The sequence below is a fragment of the Aquarana catesbeiana genome, linkage group LG02, assembly GCF_042186555.1.
Source record: "Aquarana catesbeiana isolate 2022-GZ linkage group LG02, ASM4218655v1, whole genome shotgun sequence".
Classification (NCBI taxonomy): Eukaryota; Metazoa; Chordata; class Amphibia; order Anura; family Ranidae; genus Aquarana; species Aquarana catesbeiana.
The window spans coordinates 644233135-644256658 of NC_133325.1; the positions used below are offsets into that span (position 1 = coordinate 644233135).

Sequence of the window (23524 nt, forward strand, 5' to 3'; positions counted from 1 at the left end):
CTCAGTTCTACCAAAAACAGAAAAATCCTTTGTGTCCACACATTATACACATGCTTGTTCTATGTTAGTGACTCGCCAAGCTGTGAGGGGTAGGGTTCATAACCCTAAAGCTTGGCCCTTCAAAAACAATCAGCCAAGCTCCCTTATTTCTATTCTAACAGGTTCTTTTAAACTAAAGCCACTGTGGAAATTTCATGAAATATTGCTGTACTAAAACAGCATTTAAAAGACATGCCATCAGGTCAGGAAAAGAACTCACCAATGTGCACAGAGGAGTCAATTTCTTTCAACATTCCTTTCAATAACCATTTCCTATTATCAGACACATTCAGATTTATAGTGGACCTTTCAAAGTTGATTAAGCAGAACAAAATTAAACCCTATTCATGCCAGTAATTCAAAGGAACTTGCGAAAAGAACAAGTTCATCATGCCCTGGTCTCCATCTGTGATCATGGGAGGTCAAGCAAACTAACAAAATTTACTTACAATCTCTGCTCTGCTACAATCTCTATCAGAGTCTTGCCATAAAGTCTGCAAGCTTAAAGGATTTGTGGTCAACATAAAAATGAGGTTAAATATGGCACAAAAGCATAAATAAAAACATTTAAAAAAAGCTCCAGCCCAACACAAAATTCATGTTAATTAATATATATATTTGCACTTCTGTGGTACCAGATTATAGTAATAAATAATAATAATAAACAAATAATTCAATTTTTTATATCTTACTGAATATGGTTTTTCACCTTCTCCATAAAAAAAAAAAAAAAAAAAAAACACAACTGCAAAAAAAAAAGAAGAAGATTGAAAATTATTCTGCAGATACCAATATTTATACAAAATAACAAAATATACATATATACAGTTGTTCTTTTAAGTTTACATACCCTGGCAGAATTTATGATTTCTTGGACATTTTTCAGAGAATATGAATAACAAAAAAAATTTTATCACTCATGGTTAGTGTTTGGATGAAGCCATTTATTATCAATCAACTGTGTTTACCCTTTTTAAATCAGAATGACAACAGAACCTAGCCAAATGACCCTGATCAAAAAGTTTACATACCCTAGTTGTTAATTTTGTGTATTGCCCCCGTTAACAACAATGACAGCTTGAAGTCTTTTGTGGTATTTATGGATGAAGCTCTTTATCTTTCCAGATGGTAAAGATGCCCATTTCTCTTGGCAAAAAGCCTCCAGTTCCTGTAAATTCTTGGGATGTCTTGTATGAACTGCAAGTTTGAGATCTCCCCAGAGTGGCTCAATGATATTGAGGTCAGGAGACTGAGATGGCCACTCCAGAACCTTCACTTTATTTTGCTGTAGCCAATGACAGGTCAACTTGGCCTTGTGTTTTGGATCATTGTCATGTTGGAATGTTCAAGTACGTCCCATGTGCAGCTTCCTGGCTGATGAATACAAATGTTCCACCAGTATTTTCTGATAACATACTGCATTCATCTTTCCATCAATTTTGACCAAATTTCCTGTGCCTTTGTAGCTCACACATCCCCAAAACATCAGCGATCCACCTCCGTGTTTCACAGTAGGAATGGTGTACCTTTCATCATAGGCCTTGTTGACTCCTCTCCAAATGAAGCATTTATGGTTGTGGCCAAAAAGCTAAATTTTGGCTTTATCAGTCCAAATGAATTTTTCCCAGGAGGTTTGAGGCTTGTCTCTGCGCTTTTTGGCGTATTGTAAGCTGGATACTTTGTGGCACTTGCATAGTAATGGCTTTCTTCTGGTGACTCAACCATGCAGCCCATCTTTCTTCAAGTGCCTCCTTATTGTGCATCTTGAAATAGCCACACCACATGTTTTCAGAGTCCTGTATTTTACCTGAAGTTATTTGTAGGTTTTTCTTTGCATCCCGAACAATTTTCCTGGCAGTTGTGGCCGAAATTTTAGTTGGTCTACCTGACCGTGGTTTGGTTTCGACAGAACCCCTCATTTTCCACTTCTTGATTAGAGTTTGAACACCACCGATTGGCATTCTCAATTCCTTGGATATCTTTTTATATCCCTTTCCCGTTTTATACAGTTCAACTACCTTTTCCCACAGATCCTTTGACAATTCTTTTGCTTTTCCCATGACTCAGAATCCAGAAATGTCAATGCAGCACTTGATGAAAGATGCAAGGGTCTGTCAGGAGTCCAGAAACGCATTGACCTTTTATATACACACACACACACACACACACACACACACACACACACACACACACACACACACACACACACACACACACACACACACACACACTAATTACAAGCAAACAGATCACAGGTGAGGATGGTTGCCTTTAATAGCCATTCAAACTTTTGATCAGGGTCATTTGGGTAGTTTCTAGTGTAATAATTATTTAAAAAGAGTAAACACAGTTGATTGATAATAAATGGCTTCAGCCAAACACTAACCAATGACTGAAAGAAATGTTTGTGTGTTCTCATTCATATTCTCAGAAAAATGGCCAAGAAATCATAAATTCTGCCAGGGTATGTAAACTTATGAGCACAACTATATACACACACACACACATATATACATAAACACACACACACACACACACACACACACTGTATAGTCACAGCTTAATAGTAGGAAACATAAGTTGCAGCTGGACCTTTTCAGCAGCTTTAGGTTTATACAGTTACTAGTTATTGGGGTTGCCAACCTTTTTTTTTCTGAACAGTTCGTATAAAAACAGACTGATTCCTCCCATTCGTAAAAGTCTGGGCAGGAGAGTTTGTGTGTAAAAATATGGTGGCTGGCTGCACCCATCAAGACTGAATGTCTGACACTCAGTGCCCAGCCATTGAATGAGTTTACCAAAAATTATAATATACAGCCTCATGCTACATAACCAAGCTCCATTTCATGTTGAATAAACTAAATTATTAATGTATCTTAAATAGAAAACTATCTTTAGATAGATTTTTACTCAAAAAGCATTTTATTAAAATAAATTTAATAAAAATCAAAAAAAATCGATTTAAAATAAAATTTTAATTAAATTAAAAAAATAAATCAGATTTTTAATTTTTTAAAAGTCTCTGTAATTGCAATAAGGTCCAAGCTGTTCCTAGACATAACCGTCAGCTCAGAAAGCTTGTTGCCTAAACTACAAGTATTAGTGCACATGACATGACAAACCCTGCTGTTTACCGCATTATTTTTACCACCAGTAACTTTAAAAACGGAAGTAACCGCCCCATCAGCCCAGTCCTTAGAAACACAACCCCTCACATTTGTTTTAACCTGCTGGGGACAGAAACGTTCCTCATCAATTACATCTCTGCCCCCATTTTTCAATTGTTTTGAAGCTTCTAGGAGAGGAATTTTTTTCTTGCCTTTTTTTGGAGTGACTTGCCAGCAGAAAAAAAAGCTGAATGTTCCCAACTGCTGCTAAAAGCCGACACAAAAACGCTATTATGAGCATTTTCCATCCAGCGTTTTTCTGGCAGTTTTTTTTTCTTATAGCGTACATGGAACCCTAAGCCTAGGTTCACACTGAGCTGCGGGAATGAAGCCATGCGAGTTCAGCTGAACTCACGATTTCACTCCCGCATGTCAGTCCTAATTTCACAGGCATCTATGCGGGTTTCTGCACAGATGTCAATTGAAAATCGCAAGCTGAAATCGCAAAAAGTAGTACAGAAACTACTTTTTGAAATTGGTGCGGCGCCGCACCGATTGGGACGGTGCTATTGCCGGCAATTGCCGCCGATTTGACATGTCAAATTGCACTAGTGTGAACCAGGGCTAAGAATGAGAAGTTGAATATAATCAGTCATAGGGAAACGAGCAGCAAAATGCTCAAGTGTGAATGGAAGCTTAGTCACATGTATTCTCTGCACAAACCCAAATTAGGGGGAAAAAAAAAAAGGAAGAGGTTAAGGCAACAACAATGTAATTATTTCAGCTAGGTATAATTTGTAGTCTTACATTGCTACTGATCTCCCCTCCAGACAGCAAGTAAAGCACTGACAGGTTGATACTCGCTCTCTGCTGCAGTCGTAAAAACCAAAACAATGTGTTTTCCTTTTTACTGGCATGCAGGCTCATTTATACATTTTCTTGCACACAGTGAGCATATGTGTAGAAAAAAAAATAAATAAAAAAAAAAAAAAGTCCAGTTATCCAGTTTTGCATCCAATATCACCGATTGATGCTATTGCGTTAAGCTAGCTAGCTCAAAATTTGACCAATTCTTGCTGAACCCGGCCAAATTTCTAGCCATGGGTGGCCTTTCTGCACCACCCTGCTAGACAAAAGTCGACTGAGCAGATGAAAAATTATTGGCTGAACAACTGAAATCACTGTTTGTCTATTCAGACAATCATGGGTGCAGCGTTGTCTGAATACTATCGCCAGCAACACAGAATCTACTGTTTCTCTTGTTCAGTGAGAAATAGTGGGGTTTGTGGTGTTGAACGCTCTCATGGAGGTCTCTACAGCCAGCTACAGTTCTTGTAACTACTTTTGGTTTTTCACTCATGTTTGGTGCAGCTCTTCATAGATCAGCAATCAGCTTCAAGGTTTTAGGCCGCGTTCACACTGGTAGAACAAATGCTTCGACATTGGGAGGTCATGTCGCATAACGTGTGAAAATCAATGTTTCCCTATGAGAGCCGTCTTAACTGGTCCGACACAAGTCAGTCTGACTTTGAAAATGCACACTGCACTACTTTGGTCCGACCGTGATCCTACTTCAGCCCATTGAATATCACTGAAGTTGGATCAAAGTCGGATCGCCGTCCGTTCAAGCTGATCAGACTTTGGCATGCGACTTGTGCTCTGATGATCTTGAAGGGGAACTCCACGCCAAATTAAAAAAAAAACAAAAAAAAAAAAAAAACAAAAAAAGGCATGGGTTCCCTCTCCAAGAGCATACCAGGCCCTTCAGTCTGGTATGGCTTTTAATGGGAACCCCCACGCCAAAAAAATGGCGTGGGGCCCCCCCAAAATCCAAACCAGACCCTTATCAGAGCACACAGCTTGGCAGGTCAGGAAAGGGGGTGGGGACGAGCGAGTGCCCCCGCCCCCTGAACTGTACCAGGCCCCATGCCCTCAACATGGGGGTGGGTGCTTTGGGGAAAGGAGGCCCTGCACCCTCCCTCCCCAAAGCACCTTGTCCTCATGAGGACAAGGGCCTCTTCCCGAAACCCTGGCCGTTAGTTGTCGGGGTCTGCGGGCGGGGGGCTTATCGGAATTTGGAAGCTCCCTTTAACAAGGTGGCCCACCGTATGGGGTACATTGTTCCCTGTTCATTGAAGTTGGACGCATGTCGGACTTCAAGTCGCAGGGTAAAGTTGGATCCAAAGCAGTACGACTGTCGTGCCGTACCAGTGTGAACCCGGCCTTATTTTCAAAGCTTAATTAAATAAGCTGCAGTTAGTAGCTGATTGGCTACCATGTACAGCTGCTCCAGTTTTAGTGAATCTCCCCCACTGGGTGAACAGGGGGGGGGGTTTGAAGGCTTAGTGTAGAAGCTGAAGCTTCCTTTCAAACCATACCATCAGAAAAGGGAATTAAAATTAGGTTTTCTATACAAGTGAGGTAAAAGCATGTACGACTTTTTTTAAACACTCAGAATGAATGATAACGCCCATACGCACGATCGGACTTTTTGACAACAAACATGCAAATTAGCTGTTTTGGAGCAACATCTGACCGTGTGTACGCTCCATCGGACAAACTTTTTCTGTTTCCACCGGACTTTTGTTGGCTGTGCGAACGCACACATTTTCCGGCAACAAAAGTCCGATGGAGCAAAGACCGATCGTGTGTACACAAAGGCATCGGACTTTTGTACAAACTATACAGTACGCAGCCGCGAGAATGTTTCCAGCGCGAACCCATCGCGCTGGTTCTCAGCGACAGGGTACTGTACATCTTGCGCTGGCTGCAATAGGAAAAACACATTTTCCTATTTCGGCGAGCGCGAGAGGGAATTCCCCTCTGGGGGCATACTAGGCCCTTAGGTCAGGTATGGATTTTAAGGGGAACCCCCTACGCCGAAAAAACGGCGTGGGGGTCCCCCCAAAATGCATACCAGACCCTTATCCGAGCACGCAGCCCGGCCGGTCAGGAAAGGGGGTGGGGACGAGCGAGCGCCCCCCCCCCCAGCCGTACCAGGCCGCATGCCCTCAACATGGGGGGGTGGGTGCTTTGGGGGAGGGGGCGCCCTGCAGCCCCCCCACCCCAAAGCACCTTGTCCCCATGTTGATGAGGACAAGGGCCTCTTCCCGAAAACCCTGGCCTTTGGTTGTCGGGGTCTGCGGGCGGGGGGCTTATCGAAATCCGGGAGCCCCCTTTAATAAGAGGGCCCCCCAGATCCTGGCCCCCCACCCTATGTGAATGAGTATGGGGTACATAGTACCCGTACCCATTCACTTAGGGAAAAAAGTGTTAATAAAAAAAAAAAAAAAAAACACACTAAAAGTAAAAAGTAATTTATTAGGCAGCTCCGGGGGTCTTCTTCCGACTCCGGGAGTCTCTCCGGCGTCTTCTCTCAGTGTCTGGATCTTCTGCCGGCTCCTCCGCTATCTTCTGCCGCTCTTTTGCTAGCGGTGGCCTGGACATCTGGATCGTCTCCTTCCCTCTACACTTCCAGAGATATTGACACGACGCTCTCTCCAGCTGTAATGCTGTCTGTGCGCTCTGCTATGACTTATATAGGATGACATGACCACGCCCCCTTAGGACCTCACAGTCCCAGCATGCCCCGGGACTGTGATGTCATAGGGGGGCGGGGTCATCGCCTATATAAGTCATAGCAGAGGGCACAGACAGCATTACAGCCGGAGAGAGCGTTGTGTCAACATTTCTAGAAGAGAAGAGGGAAGGAGTTGATCCAGATGTCCGGGCCACCGCTAGCAAAAGAGCGGCAGAAGATAGCGGAGGAGCCGGCAGAAGATCCAGACACCGGGAGAAGACGCCGGAGAGACCCCCAAAGTCGGAAGACCCCCCAAAGTCGGAAGAAGATCCCCGGAGCTGCCTAATAAATTACTTTAAAAACCTGTGTACTGTGCTTTTTTCTTGACACTTTTTTCCCTAGGTGAATGGGTAGGGGTACGATGTACACCTTATTAAAGGGGGCTCCCAGATTCCGAAAAGTCCCTCGCCCGCAGACCCCGACAACCAACGGCCAGGGTTGTCGGGAAGAGGCCCTTGTCCTCATAAACATGGGGACAAGGTGCTTTGGGGTGGAGGGCCGCAGGGCGCCCCCAAAGCACCCACCCCCCCATGTTGAGGGCATGCGGCCTGGTACGGCTCAGGAGGGGGGGCGCTCACTCATCCCCACCCCCTTTCCTGACTGGCCGGGCTGCATGCTCGGATAAGGGTCTGCTATGGATTTTGGGAGGGACCCCCACGCTGTTTTTTCGGTGTAGGGGGTTCCCCTTAAAATCCATACCAGACCTAAGGGCCTGGTATGCCCCTGGAGGGGAACCCATGCTGGCTTTTTATTTAAAATTTGGCGTGGAGTTCCCTCTCAAGATTCATACCAAACACAGTGCCTGGCATTGGTGGGGATCCAAGTCGGATCCCCGCACCAGTGTGAACCCGGCTCGCAAGGTGTCAATCTCGCCGATAAAAGTGGCGAGATTGACATTTATCAGACAACAATACAGAAGTTGACCAAAAGGTGGTGGTAAAGAGCTGAAAAACCACGTGATTTGGTGAAAGTTGGCTGGAAAAGTCCTGCCGTCTGTATGCAAGACAAAACTTCTGGCCAACGCCCTTTGTACAAAAATCCAAGGGAAAGTTTGTACAAAGTCCTATCGTGCGTATGGGGCTATAGGTTAACTTTAAAGCCCCTTTCACACGGGCAATCCCTCCAGTCTCTTCTATGGAGCGGCGGATTGTCAGCGTACACATGTCCACTGGCACCAGCCGCCTTCTAATCCACTCTACCAAAAACAGGCAAATAGGGGACCTGGCGGATCGGATGAAAGCGGACAGGCAGTCCTTTTTTATCGGACTGCCCCAAAGAGAAGAGCGGGCTGTGTCCATGTCTGCTCTGCATGGCAGAGCGGACACAGACCTGTCTTCCGCCTGCTCAGCGGGGATCAGCAGAAAGATCCCCCGCTGAGAAAGCAGTTCCCGCTTCACAGAGTGAAAGGGGCCTAAGGGGAAACCGACCCATTTATATTGTTATGTCATACATTAACCCACTACATTTTAAAGTGGCTGGCTAACGCACCAAAATGCACAAAAGAGTGCATAATTATTAGCAACACAGTAGAGCTGCACGATTAATCGTTAAGAATCAAAATCGCAATCTTTTTCCCTTCCCGCTCTTCAAAACAGCATGAGTTCTCACAGATGGAGAAAAAAAAAATCCAGGCAGCCTGCCAAGTTTTAGCACAACACACAATAAGTAGAAACAAAGTATCTTTTTGTGCTTTCATCAAAAGGAAAGAACTTTGGCGTGTAAATGAGGGAGGTTTAACCAGGTTTATTCTGTAGAGACCCTAGAGAATAAAATGGTGGTTGTTGCAATATTTTATGTCACACCGCATTTGCGCAGCGGTCTTTCAAGCGCAATTTTTTCTTTTCCAATGGTTTTTATTGAAAATAACATATAGCAAATATACAGTATACATTCCTTGAGTATAAAAAAAAAAAAAAAAGAAAAAAAGGAGACATATCTCGGCCAACATGGCCTGCAAGGATCACACAAACAGAATATGTCATCTCTACTATCTCTGCATGAAGTGAAAACGGCTATCCGGTTGCTCACAACTAATTCTGCCACTTTCACTCTCATATATATGTATTCAGATTGTAGAGTGTCGTAAATTTGGAAGTATAACTGTCCCTCTTTGTATTTTCGTTGCCCCTAGAACTATTTCCATACCACTCGTGTATTCATTGGAGATTAGGTATGAAGCCAGGGACCCGACCATCCACCCCATTCGGGATCTGCTCTGTGGATGGGAGGGCCCCAGCCTTATAATTAATAAATCTAATACCACATCTTGATCCTTCGCATGTAGTGCTAGGATAACAACATGAAACAGGAAAACCTGCAAAAACAAACAAAAGGGGGAAAGGAAAGAATAAGAGAGAAGAGGAGAGTGAGGGAGAGGAGAAAAGGTGGGGGAAGGGTTGGGGTTGAGTGCACCCCTAGGGAACTCCACTAAGATCCGTTAACTGTCAATGCCCGTAGACAGATAGGACAACCACGGTTCCCAAATCTTATCGAAAGCCAGCCGTTTAGCCAAAAGAATCGCCGAGAGGCGTTCATTAATCATAATCCACGTCAGCTTCGCTCTTACCAATTCGAAGGGGATCAGAGGCTTTCTCCAAGATCTAGCAACCGCGATCATAGATGCTGTGAAGATAAACGATATGAGGTTTTTTTTTGTGCTCAGGCACTCCTTCCACTTGACCCCCCAGTAGCGCCTGTCGTGGAGATTTGGTTAGATTGACTTGAGTCAGTGAGTAGATAAAATTATAAATGCGTATCCAAAATCGTCTGACTTTAGGGCAAGTCCACCAAGTATGATATATTGTACCTTCCTTGCCACATCCCCTGAAGCATAGTGGGGACGCGCCAGAGATATGTGTCGCAATTCTCGCCGGAACCATATACCACCGTAGTAGAACTTTATAATTTGCCTCTATCAGGGAGGTAAATATATAACCTTTTGAGGCCGACTGTGCCATATTAAACCAAAAATCCATTTCCATGGTTACCTCTATATCCTGTTCCCACTTTTGCATATAAAATTATTTTTCCATCTTAGAGGTCAAGATACTATATATTTTTGATATGTGACCTTTATGTTTATCAAAAGACCTGCATAAATGCTCCATTGGGGTGAAAGTCGTGATATCGGTCTTGCGCTGTAGAGTTTTCATAAAGTGCACTATCTGGAGGTAATGATAAAATTCTGTATTGGGTAACTGATGCTTTTCTATGAGAGATTGTTTCGATAATATACCTCTATGATCACATAGGTCAGCTATACTTATCAGGCCCTTGTTAGTCCACCATGATAACCTGTGAGTATTAGAGACCCGGGGTGAAATCTGGGTTACCCTTTAACGGTGCTAAGGGAGCATGTGTGGAGCGTAAAGTAAAAGGCCTTTGTAATCTTTCCCATAAACTCAATGAGAAAGATAATGTAGGGCACATTATAGTAGGCCTGTCTCACATATTGAGCCACATCAAGTGACTAATCGGTTTTGTGGGATAAGGAGATGATTCCATTTTCATCCAGGATGGTTGAGGTAGCCCGGAGTGGGAGCGAATTGGGCCAACTGGGCTGCCTCAAAATATTTGACCAAGTCTGGGACCCCCAGACCTCCTTTAGTTTTGGGGGTATAGAGGGTTCGCTTATTCACCCTAGGTCTTGTATCCCCCCAAATAAACTTCATTATCTTGTTCTGAAAAACCTTAAGGTCGGGTCTGTTGACAGCTATTGGAAGAGTTCTGAACAAATACAACAGTCTCGGCAAGAGGTTCATTTTTATGGAGTACAGTCTGCCAAACCATGACGGAGGGGTATTAGCCCATCTCAATAGATCTGCTGTCAGTTTCCTATAAAGAGGGGAATAATTGGCTTGGTACAGGGTCTGTAGAGTGGGAGTTAGAAAGATTCCCAAATCAAGCACAATTTTTTAAAGAAAAATACACTTTAATGAATTAAAAAAAAAAAAAACGAAACAGTAAAGTTAGCCCAATTTTTTTGTATAATGTGAAAGATGTTATATTGTGATTCTCGTTCTAGCCAGAATTGTGCAGCTCTACAAAGACAGCTCACCGCAGCACATGATAATGTGTTACTGTGTGTTGAGGTGTGCCCATTGCAGGTGCATCAGAAAGGTGCAATGGGGTACCACTCCAAATAAATAACAGAACACCAATGCACGTATCATGCATGGAGGCTGCCATTACCATTTTTCTAAAATTAATGGCATGGTATTCTTCCTCAATACAAAGTCATTGATCAGGAACAAGCATAACGATAAAAAACTCCTAAATAACATACCTGTTTGTGGTCAGGTAATAAAGCCACTATTTCAGCATAACAGCCAGCCAACTAGCATTTTCAGAAGAGAACAGCAATTACAACCGCAACACTGCCTCAGTACAGACTTTCTTTAAACTCTACAGAGGGTACAGGATTTCTCTCAGTTTACTCATATTCCAATCAACTCATTTCACAACTAAAAAATAGTGACATTTACAAGTTTTCACATAAGACAAATACATATTTTCTAGTGTGCTTACATAAAGCAAAAATTTGCTAATCCCATCTGCTGATCCTTACTCTTTGCACACTTGAGCGTTTTGTTGTGCTTTTTCCAAAGCGCAACAGCACTCATGATGAAGAGTCTCATTCTCAATGAGCCCATTCACACCTGACATTTGAGCCCCTTGTCATCTAAAGCTAAAAAAAACAAACAAAAAAAAACAAAAAACTACATGACCTTCCATGGGGAAAAAAAATCACTCATTGTTACCCCATAGACTTCACTGGGAGCCCTTGAAAAACACATCTTTATGTGTGTTTTTTCGAGTGCTCCCATTTAAAAAAAGACTATGGGGTAATAAACCTGTGTGTTCTGCTCCTGTACTACAAGTTGAATGCGCAAATCTCTAAATCTGGATACAGTCTCGCCCAAGTGTAGATAGGACTAAGATGTCAACACAGGTTACAACCTGACTGTAAAATCTCCTTTAGATTTAGAACAAAGAAAACTTTTGAAGTCCCCAACAATACAACTTGCATGATATAAAATCAAGTGATTTTATTTATACCACACAAAAAAAAAAAAAAAAAAGTTTCCTCCTTTAGATTTCATTCCGTTAGATTAAAGCTTGATACACACTATACAATTTTCTGTAGATTTTTTACTTCAGATTTACCAAAACCATATAAATATATGAGGTCAAACCTATAAGAGTTTCAATTTGTATGCAATCAGGCAGGCCCTGCACTACATGGTTTTGTCTAAAGAAAATCAGACAACAAAAGTTGTATAGTGTGTATGGGGTCTAAAGCCTTGTACACACGGTACGATTGTTGGCAGGGGATTGTCTGTTGACAGACTGTTGTCCTAAAATCTTACCGTTAGTACGCTCCTTTTCACAACTGTTGTCCAACAAATGTTGGATGACAGGCTAGTAAATTTTCGGCGGACAACGATTTGACGTCACATTTTCGTATGTACAGTACACAAATCCGTCACACGAAAGTCGAAAGTACAAACACGCATGCTCGGAATCAATGCTCACCAAACACGAAATTAGCAGAAGGGGCACAAAGGGTGATGCTCAAGAGCTAAAATTCTTCATAGTACGTCACTACGTTTGTTTGTTGCACGACAATTGTGTACCGTTATGCAAGACAAGATCCTGGCACACTCCCTTTTGACAAAAATCAGATGATCGGTTGGCCAACAATCATAGTGTCTGTACGAGGCTTAAGGGAACTTTCACACTGGGGCGGGGGCGGCGTTGGCGGTAAAGCGCCGCTAATGTAAGTGACGCTTTACCGTCGGTATTTGGCCGCTAGCAGGGCGGTTTTACCCCCCACTAGAGGCCGAGAAAGGATTAAAAACCACTGCAAAGCGCCTCTGCCGGCGGTATAGCCGCATTGTCCCATTGATTTCAATGGGCAGGAGCGGTATACACACCGCTTCTTCACCACTCCGAAGATGCTGCTAGCAGGACTTTTTTTTCCGTCCTGCTAGCGCACCGCTCCAGTGTGAAAGCCCCGAGGGTCAGTTTGCAGGCGCTATTATTAGCCCAATAGCACCTGCAAACCGCCCCAGTGTGAAAGGGCCCTAAGACTGGGTTCACATATATGCAAATTGGATGCGTTTTAAACCGCATCCAATTCGCATGACATGTGAATGCGACTGGCTCATATATATATATATATATATATATATATATATATATATATATATATATATATATATATATATATATATATATATATATATATATATATACATACATACATACATACATATATATACACACACACACACACACACACACACACACACACATATATATATACACTGATTTGTTTGTCTATTGGGTTTAGCGCAGATATCCTGCTATACATATCTTTCGTTGCATGAGTGATCACATGCGAGTGGACGCAATTTACTGCGGGGGGGGGGGCTCTGCCAGCCTCCCATTGCTTTCAGGGCTGCCTTCCACAGATAACTGCTGGGAACCCCCTGTGGGGATCTTGTATGTGATCTTTGTCAGGTATATAGAGAGTGTGAATGTACCCTTACCAGAACTATGGAAGGCAACCAGTCTATTCAGTTGGCATCCAATCTGCCAAGCTAATGCTCATAGGTCTGAAGGATAATGTACAGATTATAATGCGTTTAAAGCAGATTTTTTGCAGTCAGATGGTGACGTGTTTTGTCAGTTTCAGTGAATATTTTCAAGAACTGCAATGATTTTTTTTTAGCACAAAGCAATACATAGTTCACACCCCAGTACAACGTCCATTTACCTTCAAGTATATTACACTTCCTACACACACCTGGAGAAGGAATGAACACTTTAGATCACTTCGTCATACAGATAATTGATATTTCCAACACACTCATTAAATAAGGCGACATTTTAGGACAGACATACACCATTAGACAAAGCTCACAAACAACAAATACCAGCAGCGATTGTTTGAGCGACCGTCCGAAGGGAACACGGAGGAAATATGCATTGCCGTCTGCCCAAATTCTGCACATTCCAATCTTTCCATGTCGGTTTATTACACACATACCTGTATGTTGATCGAACAAACAGGAAAACAAAACACAGATCGAGAAGCGGAATGCTCACCTCATGGGGAGTAAGGTTTTCCTACCTCCGGCACAAAAGGAATTTGAAAATGTAGACTAAAATGGGAGGCTTAACAATTCTGCTCTCCTCTGCTATTGGCGCTGCATGCCCTAACCCATCTTCTACAGTCACCTTGGAAACCAGTTGAGCAAATGCTAACCTCATTCAAACATGTCTGCTGCCTGCCAGACTATTAAAGGGAAAGTATGAGAAACGAAGTACATGCAGCTAGCTGTCTGTCTTTTACACACGGCGCTAAAACTGTCGCCGTTTTTATATTGCTTTGCTACCTGCTCAAGCATTTAGCATTTATATGGTAATATAAAGCTATGCTGACAGTCTTGCTGTGATGAATAAAGAAACAGCAACAGAAGAGCTGTTCTGGGCTCCATTTAGGACTAGTCATATGGTGAAAAAACTACGCCAGGGGTAGACAACCTCAGCACTGCAGCTGTTATAAAACTACAAATCCCATCATACCTATGGCTGTCGGAGTCTTGCAATGCCTCATGGGATTTGTAGTTCAACAGCTGGAGTGCTGAGGTGTCCTACACCTGACCTAAGCATTTGGTTGCAGGACTTCTGCTGAGCTGTAGATCCCCTAAATTCTAATCATTCCATTCAGCATGGATAATGTCACCAGGTATCCAGGCTTTTAATGACGTGGGAAAAAAACATAAGGCAGTCTCACTGGACTAGGGGATAAGTGGTCAGCACTTTGCAGCGTCTATCCTTAACCACTTCAGCCCCGGAAGGATTTACCCCCTTCCTGACCAGAGTACTTTTTACAATTTGGCACTGCGTCGCTTTAACTGTTAATTGCGCGGTCATGCAATGCTGTACCCAAATTAAATTGGCATCCTTTTCTTCCCACAAATAGAGCTTTCTTTTGATGTTATTTGATCACCTCTGCCATTTTTATTTTTTGCGCTATAAACAGAAAAAGACCGAAAATTTTGAAAAAAAATGATATTTTCTACTTTTTGTTATAAAAAAAAAAATCCAATAAACTCAATTTTAGTCATACATTTAGGCCAAAATGTATTCGGCCACATGTCTTTGGTAAAAAAAAATGTCAATAAGTGTATATTTATTGGTTTGCGCAAAAGTTATAGCGTCTACAAGCTAGGGTACATTTTCTGGAATTAACACAGCTTTTAGTTTATGACTGCCTATGTCATTTCTTGAGGTGCTAAAATGGCAGGGCAGTACAAAACCCCCCAAATGACCCCAATTTTGGAAAGTAGACACCCCAAGGAAATTGCTGAGAGGCATGTTGAGCTCTTTGAATATTAATTTTTTTTGTCCCAAGTGATTGAATAATGACAAAAAAGAAAAAAAAAAAATTACAAAAAGTTGTCACTAAATGATATATTGCTCACACAGGCCATGGGCATATGTGGAATTGCACCCCAAAATACATTCAGCTGCTTCTCCTGAGTATGGGGATACCGCATGTGTGGGACTTTTTGGGAGCCTAGCCGCGTACGGGGCCCCGAAAACCAATCACCGCCTTCAGGATTTCTAAGGGCGTAAATTTTTGATTTCACTCCTCACTACCTATCACAGTTTTGAAGGCCATAAAATGCCCAGATGGCACAAACCCCCCCAGATGACCCCATTTTGGAAAGTAGACACCCCAAGCTATTTGCTGAGAGGAATGTTGAGTCCATGGAATATTTTATATTTTGACACAAGTTGCGGGAAAGTGACACTTTTTTTTTTTTTTTTTTTGCACAAAGTTGTCACTAAATGATATATTGCTCACACAAGCCATGGGCATATGTGGAATTGCACCCCAAAATACATTTAGCTGCTTCTCCCGAGTATGGGGATACCACATGTGTGGGACTTTTTGGGAGCCTAGCCGCGTACGGGGCCCCGAAAACCAATCTCTGCCTTCAGGATTTCTAAGGGTGTAAATTTTTGATTTCACTCTTCACTGCCTATCACAGTTTCGGAGGCCATGGAATGCCCAGGTGGCACAAACCCCCCCCAAATGATCCCATTTTGGAAAGTAGACACCCCAAGCTATTTGCTGAAAGGCATGGTGAGTATTTTGCAGCTCTCATTTGTTTTTGAAAATGAAGAAAGACAAGAAAAAACATTTTTTTTTTTTCTTTTTTCACTTTTCAAAACTTTGTGACAAAAAGTGAGGTTTGCAAAATACTCACTATACCTCTCAGCAAATAGCTTGGGGTGTCTACTTTCCAAAATAGGGTCATTTGGGGGGGGGGGTTGTGCCACCTGGTCATTCCATTGCCTCAGAAACTGTGATAGGCAGTGAAAAGTGAAATCAAAAATTTACGCCCCTTAGAAAGCCTGGGGGCGGTGATTGGTTTTCGGGGTCCCGTACGCGGCTAGGCTCCCAAAAAGTCTCACACATGTGGTATCCCCATACTCAGGAGAAGCAACAGAATGTATTTTGGGGTGTAATTTCACAAATTCCCATGGCATGTTTGAGCAATATATCATTTAGTGACAACTTTGAGCAAAAACAAAAAAAAAAAAAAATTTGTCTCTTTTCCGCAACTTGTGTCACAATATAAAATATTCCATGGACTCGACATGCCTCTCAGCAAATAGCTTGGGGTGTCTATTTTCCAAAATGGGGTCATTTGGGGGGTTTTGAACTGTCCTGGCATTTTATGCACAACATTTAGAAGCTTATGTCACACATCACCCACTCTAAACACTTGAAGACAAAGCCATTTCTGACACTTTTTGTTTACATGAAAAAAAAATTTTTTTTTTGCAAGAAAAATTACTTTGAACCCCCAAACATCATATATTTTTTTAAAGCAAATGCTCTACAGATTAAAATGGTGGGTGTTTCATTTTTTTTTTCACACAGTATTTGCGCAGCGATTTTTCAAATGCATTTTTTGGGGGAAAAAAACACTTAAATTTTAATGCACTAAAACACACTATATTGCCCAAATGTTTGATGAAATAAAAAAAGATGATCTTAGGCCGAGTACATGGATACCAAACATGACATGCTTTAAAATTGCGCCTTTAAAAGCCTTTACAGGTTACCACTTTAGATTTACAGAGGAGGTCTACTGCTAAAATTACTGCCCTCGATCTGACCTTCGTGGTGATACCTCACATGCATGGTGCAATTGCTGTTTACAATTGACGCCAAACCAATGATTGCGTTCGCCTTAGCGCGAGAGCAGGGGGGGACAGGGGTGCTTTTTTTTTTTTTTTTTTGCTCTTTTATCTTATTTTTAAACTGTTCCTTTCATTTTTTTTTAATCATTTTTATTGTTATCTCAGAGAATGTAAATATCCCCTATGATAGCAATAGGTAGTGACAGGTACTCTTTTTTGAAAAAATTGGGGTCTATTAGACCTTAGATCTCTCCTCTGCCCTCAAAGCATCTGACCACACCAAGATCGGTGTGATAAAATGCTTTCCCAATGGCGCTGTTTACATCCGGCGAAATCTAAGTCATGAAATGCTCGTAGCTTCCGGTTTCTTAGGCCATAGAGATATTTGGAGCCACTCTGGTCTCTGATCAGCTCTATGGTCAGCTGGCTGAATCACCGGCTGCATTCTCAGGTTCCCTGTTGAGACAGGAGAGCCAGAGTAAAACACGGAAGACGGTGGGTGGGTGGGGGGGGGGGGGCATTCCCTCCCACTGCTTGTAAAAGCAGTCTAGAGGCTAATTAGCCGCTAGGATTGCTTTTACATTAAATCCGACCGCTGGCTGAAAAGAATGATACCAAGATGATACCTAAACCTGCAGGCATCGTTCTGGTATAACCACTCAAAGTCGTGAATGGCGTACCTGAAGACATAAAAATGGTTAACAATAAAACACAGTAAACGGTAAAGTATAAAAAATTGCATACCTGAAAAGCAAACATGATAAAACATAATAACAATAAAACATTGCAGAATAGAATACAGTAAAAAAAAAAGCAGAATAATAGAGAGAGAATAGAGAGAGAGAACAATAAAACGACAACTATTTTTTTTTAATTTTATATATGTATTTTTTTTTTTAACACTTTTTTTTGTAACTAACTTTTATAACTGTAACCGGTTCCAGGTTCGGGTCTCTCAAAATGCGATGGCATCTTGGGAGACCCTGTGAAAGTGTGCCTAGTCTGTGCAATGCTGTACCCTGCGCTAATACTCAACTAGTGTATGGTAGCGTTCAAAACATTCACCAATGCAAAGACCAGGATTGTCAGGACAGGAGGGACAATAATAGCGGGTGTCACGCCTATATCCACGCTTGCTGCAGACACAACATCTTTTTTGGGGGGGGTTAGTTGGGTAGGGGTACTTGGGAGGACATAAAGAAAATGCCTCTCATGCAGCCGACTGCATTTGGTTGGGGATGTGAATGGGGGAAGTACGGGCGCTGCAGAAGCGGTGGGTTCCCAATTAGGATTGGCGAATGCAGCAGGAAGGGCACTATGGGCACGACGGGCCTGTGTTTGTCTTCTTGATGGCAGCGGGCCACCTCACCAGCTTGAACTGCACTTATGGGACTCGCCACGTCACCAAGTGTTACTGCAGTGCTGGTTTGACTATAACCGGGGTGTACTAGGCCGCTGGTGCTTGCCAGTTCACCAAAAAAACTGTTAGCGATCGCAGGGATCAGGCCTGACTCTGCGAACGCTGCAGTTATGCACTTAGTGTTTTGTAAGTAACACTGCGTTTTTGGGAACCCTAAACTGCTGGGGACGCTAGTATAGATCTGATGGGATCAGATTGATCCGATCAAATACTATACCACTAAGGGAGGTGTATGCTGCGTGCGTGGGCGTTAGCGGTACTGGCGCTAATCTGTCGCTGCCTGGGGCGATGCATATCACCGCCGGGCGATCAGGGGGCTAAACCTTTATTAGGAAATAAACGGCGGGTGCCCTGACACTATAAAAAATAAACGAACTAACCAGCGTCACCCGTAACAGTTATACGGTGATCAGTGGTGAAAGGGTTAACTAGGGGGCAATCAAGGGGTTAAAACATTTATTAGATAGTATATGGGGGTCCCTGGCGCTATAAAACGCTGACGGCGAACCTAAATATTTACCTCCCTAACTAGCGTCACCAGCGACACTAATACAGCGATCAGAAAAATGATCGCTTAGCGACACTGGCGACGGGGGGTGATCAAGAGGTTAAAACTTTATTGGGGGGGTTGGGGGGGTATCCTAGACCTAAAGGGGGCTAACCCTAAGCCCCGGTTCACACAGGGGTGGCACGACTGCCACGGCGACTTGCAAAACAACTTCTGTATAGAAGTCTATGCAAGTCTATGCAAGTCGCCCCCAAAGTAGTACAGGAACCTTTCTCTAAGTCGGAGCGACTTGGGTCGCTCCTATTAGAACGGTTTCATTGTACAGAACGGGAGGCGACTTGTCAGGCGGCTAGGTCGCCTGACAAGTTGCCCCTGTGTGAACCGGCACTAACTGCCCTAACACTAAAGCCCCATACACACTATCAGATTTTCTGCTGATTTTTTCCTTCAGATTTAACAAAACCATATAATATGAGGTCAAAACTTAGGAGTCTCAATTTGTATGCAATCAGGCAGGCACTTGCACTACATGGTTTTGGTAAATCTGAAGACAAAAATCAGCAGAAAATCTGATAGTGTGTATGGGGCTTTACTGTCACAAACTGACACCATGCAGTAATCAGAAAAAAAAAAAAACTGCTTGGTGTCAGTGTGACGGGGGGGGGGGGGGGGGGGAATCGGGGATGTAATGTGTGCCTGGCATGTTCTACTGTGTGTGTGTGTGTTGGTGCACTCACATTCCAGTCTTCTCTCCTCGGCGCCGGAACAGAAAATGCCGAGCCCAGGAGAGATGACATCATTTCCTCTGCCTCTGTGTACAATACAGAGGCAGGGAAATGATCCCATTGGCCAGGAGCGATTGCGAGGGGGGGGCCACGAATGGATGGCCTCCCCCTCACCACCGATCGCCGGGGAGGATTTGCCGACCGCCGCAGGCACCGGGGGGGGGGTTGGGGTCCGATCGGCAAGGACGTACCTTTAAGTCCTTTTGCCTGCCCGTGCCATTCTGCCGACGTACATCGTCGTGCGGCGGTCGGCAACTGGTTAAAGAGGTACTGCAGTCTGCTCATAATTTGTAATAAAAACATTTTTGCCAATCTGAAGCTTCCCTCCAACCACTGTGCATATTATTTTATATATGATGTGATTCTGTACTTGCCAAACTTGCTGCAGAAAGCGTCCTCTACAAAGTCTGGCTGCATCCATTTCAACTGTGGGCAGCTGAAGCTGCTGCCTGTTCACTTCCTGGATTTACACAGACATGCAGAGGCACACCTCCAGCTCTGCAGCTTTCATTGGCCCTCATGACTCATCCCCCCTCCCTTCCTGGAAAACTCTTACGAGAATGAGAGAGAGCTGTGCATGAGGTCACAAGCCTGGGCTTTTTACCAGACAAGAAAGAGGAAGTAGGCTGTATAAAAGGTATTTACTGGCAGAGAAAAATGTTTTAATAGCCAACGTTAAAACAAGGGCAGAAGATTTAATATATGGAAAGTTGGGGAAAAAAAAAAAAAACACGACTAAAGGTCTGCTTTAAGCTGGCCATACATTATACAATTTTCTTATTCAATTTCCTTTAGATTTAGAGCCCTTTCACACTGCTGGGGCGTAGTTTTTGCGGCGCTTTTCGGGCACTAGTGGGGAGCTTTTAACCCCCGGCGCTGCCCATCGATTTCAATGGGCAGGGGCGCTTTAGGAGCGCTCCCAAAGCACCTCAAAAAAGCTGCTTGCAGGACTTTTTCTGACGTCCTGCCAGTGCAGCACCCCAGTGTGAAAGCACTCGGGCTTTCACACTGGGATTGCAGATGAATCTTTTTTCAGGTGCTTTACAGGCGCTTTTTTTTAGCGCTAAAGCGCCTGAAAAACACCTCCAGTGTGAAAGGGGCCTTATGCACACAGGGCGTTAGAAAAAAAAAAACGAGCTGCAAAGCCACTATCAACGCCAGGAAAAAGTAGCCATAAAAACGTGCTTTTTGCATTGCACGTTTAGCCTTGTTAGCTTTTAGCAGCGTTTCTCTGACTCTATTCTAAATCAATGGTTCCCTATGAGAGCCCATTAATTTGAATAGAAGTCGCACCACAACAACTCGGATCATGAGGATCTGACATTGGGTGCGGCTTGTGCGATGAGGATCTTGAAGAGGAACCCTCCCCAAAATCTGTGGCAAACCCTTATCAGAGCATGCAGCCCGGCAGGTCAGAAAAGGGGGGGACCTCCTGGACCATACCAGGCCACATCATGCCCTCAACATGGGATATGGGTGCTTTGGGGCCTCTTCCCCATAACCCTGGCTGGTGGTTGTGGGGGTCTGCAAACGGGCGGCTTATCGAAATCTGGAACCCCCCTTTAAAGGAGGGGGCCCCCAGATCCCGGCCCCCCACCCTATGTGAATGAGTAAGGGATATATTATACCCCAACTCATTTACCCAAAAAAAGTTACTAAAAAAATAAAACAGTACACAGGTTTTTGCCAAAGTACTTTATTAAAGCAGCTCCAATCCGCCATCCGCCCCCTTGTGATGTCACCGTTCCTTCATGCCCTGGGTGGTGATGTCACAAGGGGGTGGGGTCTCCAGATGACATCACCTGGTTGCCCCGCCCCATGGCTATATATGTAACGGCGCACACCGAACCTAACACAACAGTGGGAGCTAGCATCGGGAGAAGACATGAGAGGAAGAAGAACTGGAGGCAGCAGAAGAACCAGAGGAAGAACACAGCAGAAGAAGACAGTGGAGAGAGAAGACATCACTGGAGAAGGGAGAAGAACCAGAGAGAAGACATCACCAGAGGATAGAGAAGACACGTTGGAGCCGCTTAAATAAGGTAAAGTACTTTGTCAAAAACCTGTGTACGGTTTTTATTTTTTTTACACTTTTTTGGGTTAATGAGTAGGGGTACAATGTACCCCTTACTTATTCATATAGGGTGGGGGGCTGGGATCTGGGGGCCCCCTCCCTAAAGGGGGCTTCCAGATTCCAATAAGCCGCCCACAGACCTCCCCACAACCACCAGCCAGGGTTGTGGGGAAGAAGCAGTTGTCCCCATCAATATGGGGACAAGGTGCTTTGGGGTGGGGGGGTGCAGAGCCCCCCCGCCCCAAAGCACCCATCCCTCATGTTGAGGACGTGTGGCATGTGTGATATTGGGGGATGTCTAGCTCAGTAGTAGATGCATTTTCAGTGAGTTCACAACCAACAGGAACTTCAGTTTAAGGGCGTGGTAGCCCGCTTTTATTAAAAGTAACAAAAATGAAAGTTCATATATGCACGGGTTGCCCACACAGGGGTTCTTCTCCCAAAAATAACAAAAACGAAAATGCCAAGCCACCTGGCTCTCAAGGCTCACTCAGCCTTGGTCGCAGTACAAAGCTGCGCAGGCCCACTTCTGGCCTCTAGGAAGGGGCTCTCCTGACACTTCTGGCTTTTACACTCCTCCAAGACTCAAAGTCCCCTCTGGTCCCAAACTCTTGCTCTTCCAGTTGTCTCAGCTATGGTCTCCCGACTCTCAGCTGGCCCAATTCTCTCAGTCCACTGACCTGGAACCTCTCCCACATAGAGTGCCGTCTCAAGGGTATTGCCTGGGTTCTTAAATAGTAGCACACCTCCCTCCTGGCCGCAGCAACTGCTCCAACACCCACTCCTTTCCCAGCTCTGAGCTATGCTCAGCTCTGCCTTATAACGGGTGTGTGCACCTGCACACACACACAACCGGCAGAACTTCTGGAAAGCCCAGACACAATACTGAAGACTCCATCCCTCCCAATGCTCTTTTAAGTCTTCAAGTTTCCAGCCCCAATCCAGACTTACAAAATCCAGAGAAAACTTAAAGCAAAGAAAGCAAAACTTAACTGCTCACAAATCTGCCTCTTTGAGAGTTCTGTGTCCATTTTACCCTCATTTTCACTGAGACAGGGGCGCTCACACCTGGTATGGTCAAGGAGTAGGGGTGTGACTTCTATTCAAAAAACGCTGGACGAGGCTTAACACAGCTGTATCCAGCATTAATTTGTGTTTAGCAGCGTCAGACGTTTTTACAGCTGTATAGCCGGTCCTCAGAACACGCTGGCCCTGGGGTTTTTTTGCAGCTTGAAAATGCCTATGCCACTTACAGCTCCTAAAAGCCTGTGTGTGCATGTGTGCGCACATGCACGAGGCCATAGAATAACTTGGAGAGGTGTTTTTAAACTGCAAAAAAAAAAAAAAATCTGATGCTGCTAAAAGCAGCTGTAAAAACGCCCTGTATGCATAAGGCCTTAAGCGCCACTTTAAGAGCCAAAAGCACTTCTGTCAGATTAAGCGGTATTTTGTGTTTGCAAGGTCTTTAACCGCGATAGGTCTTAAAACAGTGGATTGGTGGACGATTATTTAGGTCTATAATTGGATTTGGATTTATCCATCAAGTGGCCGTTGAGCCCACCACTTGTTGTGTACCGAGCCGATCCAACAGTTCAGTACTATGTGATCAATGATGACCCATCACAACAATGAAATGCAAGGCTGGGTTACACATACGTGAATTGGATGCGGGTTTCCCCGCATTCCAATTCGCACAACAGGCGAGTGTGACCAGCTCTCAATAGAGCCGGTTCACACAGGTCCAGGGCGGCCACAGAGCAGATTGCAAATATGGGGCAGGT

General features: G+C 43.9%; 1 protein-coding gene across 11 annotated transcripts in view; it reads right to left on the minus strand.

Annotated features, from left to right (window-relative positions):
• MAP7D2 (MAP7 domain containing 2) overlaps positions 1 to 23524 on the minus strand; it is a 221039-nt gene that overhangs the window by 137785 nt on the left and 59730 nt on the right. The window contains exon 1 of one of the 11 annotated variants that reach the window (XM_073616478.1): positions 13840 to 13991. The exons of 9 other annotated variants lie outside the window; for them this stretch is intronic. The gene's annotated coding sequence lies outside the window, so the exon portion shown is untranslated. Of the gene's footprint in view, positions 1 to 13780; positions 13805 to 13839; positions 13992 to 23524 lie in introns of those variants that run through there. One more of the 11 variants, XM_073616479.1, reaches the window with a different exon arrangement.